Source organism: Notechis scutatus, chromosome 1 (genome assembly GCF_049901735.1).
Source record: "Notechis scutatus isolate UNSWTSFEM ecotype Mainland chromosome 1, rNotScu1.2, whole genome shotgun sequence".
Lineage (NCBI taxonomy): Eukaryota > Metazoa > Chordata > Lepidosauria > Squamata > Elapidae > Notechis > Notechis scutatus.
In genome coordinates this window covers 188,756,115-188,759,491 of record NC_142009.1, presented here as the reverse complement: position 1 = coordinate 188,759,491, position 3,377 = coordinate 188,756,115, and positions in this window count along the sequence as shown.

Here is a 3,377-nt window from a genome sequence, read left to right as displayed (position 1 = left end):
TTATGATTGTTTTCCTATGAAGTAAGATGTTGCTGCTTGCCTTATTAATCGTTCTCCCTTTATCAAGAATTACCAGTCAGCCAAACAATTCAAATTAATTTTCAAATGTCACCACAATGAAAGTCTACGTCTATGTCAGGCAGTTCCCATTATCACCAGTAGTGATTTTCTCTTCAGTGGATATATGTGGGTGGAGAATCTGGGTTAGAAATGAGGAAAGATTAAGAGGTAAAAAGCATTCTTCCATAAAGTAGACCTGATACTGACTATTATCTCTGCATTTTGCTATTTATTTAAAAGGAAAAATTCACAACTATTATAAGTATCAAATATATATATATTTGGTTTGATTTTTAGATTTAAACTAAATGAGAGACAAAAAAAATCAAGGGGCAGCAGAAAACCAGCCATGGTATAAATCTGAGCTGTTCAAATGCCCTAGTTTTGAGGCTATCCCTTTTGCTAAAGTACCATTTCCCAACCTCAGAAGCTATCTTATCATGAATTTTGCTGCCCTTGTTGCTATGATCCATCCTGACTCCTTGAACTCTGTTGTGACTCAGTCCAAATACTAGATGGAGAGCATCTAATAGGTACAATAAAGTGATCTACTGATGTCTCTCACTTAGCTGTCCTCCCTACGTTAAGTCACCATCCAGCAGGAAAAATATCTGCCAGTGTGATGCTCCAACTGCATGGAGCTGCTATGGCAGGAGTGTCAAACTCAAGGCCCGTGGGCCGAATCCGGCCCTCAGGGTGCTTAGATCTGGCCCATGGGCCACCCTAGAAACAGCTAAGGACTGGCCTGTGGTGCCTCTGCAAGCAAAAACAGAGTTTGCAAGGGCCACCCATGGCCCCCCTGAGCTCAGTTTTCGCTGGCATAGAATTGCAGGAGGCCGTCGTAGCCAAACATGGAGCTCGGGAGCCTGTTTTCACTGGCAGAGCGCTCGGGCATCCAGAGGCACCCCTGACACTAGTGATTTTGAGCTGGCCACACCCACTCTGGCCACACCCACTCCAGTCCCCCGAGATCAAACACAACCCTGATGTGGCCCTCAATGAAATCGCGTTTGATACCCTTGTGCTATGGGATTCTGCCAACAATGATGCTGAAAAAGGATCTGACTTCAGAATCTGTCTTTCATCTTTGTGCTTTTCCCTGTGCCCCTCCTCCTATAACAACTCTTAAAACTCGAGAAAAAAATTTTTTTTATTCAGATCAGAGTTTTGAAGGAAACTTGAGTCTTAGGTGGCCCTTTTGCTCTCTGTTCTTTTTTTCTTCTTTTTTATAGGCAATAAATACCGTGTTTCTCACATAATAAGGCCGGGCCTTATTTTTTTTTTGAGCCCCGAAAAAACGGCTAGGCCGTCTTTTCGGGGGTAACTTAATTTTCCCCCTTTCATCCTCATCTAGAGCGCCCCGCGGGCAGCCTTGCCACCAGCCGCTCCTAACGGGCGATCATGGCGAAGCGCAGAGAGCTCCCTACTCCCACCAAACACCTTTGCTGCAGACCCAAGACCTTTGGCACCTGCCGCTGTTGCTTCTGCCCATTTCTGCTGGAGTTGCCCATTGGAGCCGCCGTTGACTGCCTGAGCCGTTGAAGCTGCCGCCCGGTTGAGCACGCCGCTGTTTGGAGCACCACCGCCACTCCAAACACGGCGGCAGCTCCAAACACAGAGCGGCGCTCCAAACGGAGCTCCAAACAGCGGCCGCTTCCATGTTTGGAGCTGCCGCGTGTGAGCTGCCGCCGGTTTGGAGTGGCGCTGGTGCTCCAAACAGCGGCAGTGCTCCAAACGCGGAAGCGGCAGCTTCAAACGGCGGCGGCGGCTCCAAACGGCAGAGGCAGCTCCAAACGGCGGCAGCAGCTCCAACGGCACTCCAAATGGCGACGGCGGCTCCAAACGGCAGAGGCAGCTCCAAACGGCGGCAGCAGCTCCAACGGCACTCCAAATGGCAAGTCCCCCCACCCTTTCCCCTATTTTGCATGTTTTAAACTAGGCCTAAATTTGGGGGGAGGGGCTTAATTTGATTTTATGCCTAGAAAACATGCTGGGTCTTCCTATTGGTGGAGGCCGTATTGTTGGAGAAACATGGTATCAACATCTGGATTCCTCCATGCTTTGGGAGGAGGATGGAATGGTGTCATCATTCCATACAACACTTTACACCTATAGCCTCAAATCAAATTTAGTTTTTGCTCTGGCCCCATCCTTTCTTTGTTTTGCCCCTACTTTTTGGAGTGTGGCACCTAATATGTAACTCAGTGGCCATATTTGGCTATTAACCTGAAGAAGATTTGGAGCCTTACAGGATATATAGGCCAGAGAGAGTTCTACAGTAACCATAAAAAATATACAAAATGGTGGATGCAATATCACAGTCTTTGTACATGCAGTGCCATCTCTTGCCTCTCTATCTCTCTTCCCCCTCCCTTTCCCTTTCTCTCTCTTGCTCCCTCCCCCTCTCTCTCTCTCTCTCACACACACACACACACACAACACATGCACACAATGCCACGTTTGTCATCTTTCATATTTTGATACACTAATCCCTTGCTGACGCCCTTGATAGAATCTTTAAACAGAATCAATTGAATTACAATATTCTTCTCTGTATGAGTTCTCTCACCGTTGGTCCTATCTGTATACAAGTAAAGCTAAATGGGAACCCAACAGCAAACTAACAGCCAAATGCTACAATTTTGTTACTTCATTCCTCCAAAAGATGGACTAATAAGGCATTTTCAAATATCAGTAAAATCAAGATAAACTCATCTTCCTTCTCCGCATTACTATTGGAGAGAGATTGTGCGTACACGAATACATACATACAGTCTGCTTTTAATCTTTTGTTGCTGGGATAATGATTATAATGATCAGCTCTATAACAAGAATCTCCAGGTATCACAGCAATGAAATTAAATTACAATCTTCATAACCAGCTTCTGTATTTTAACTTTACGAACAAATAAATATCTATCCATCATGGGATCAAGCTATAAAGCCTTAAAACTCCTTAACAGCTCAGAAATAAATTTACATAAATATAAAGCAAGGTGGCATAAGAAAATGTACCAATATTAGACTATTGGTAGATTTTTTTAAATCTCTGGTTAAGCAATTATCATATACAGTAAAGTATTTCTTGATGATATGCAATTTAATGCTTTTTCCCATCTATTCTGCTACTTGTTTTAGAAGTGCAGTAACTAGTAACTTTGAAGTATTTGACTTGATTTGTCATGAAACTAACTTTTCAGATTATCAATCTTTGTTCTGGTAACATAATTTAAAATTGCAAATCTCCATCAGCTATGAGAAATGCCTATACAATAGCAGGAATTAACATATAATTCAATCCAATTATATGCTAGCTA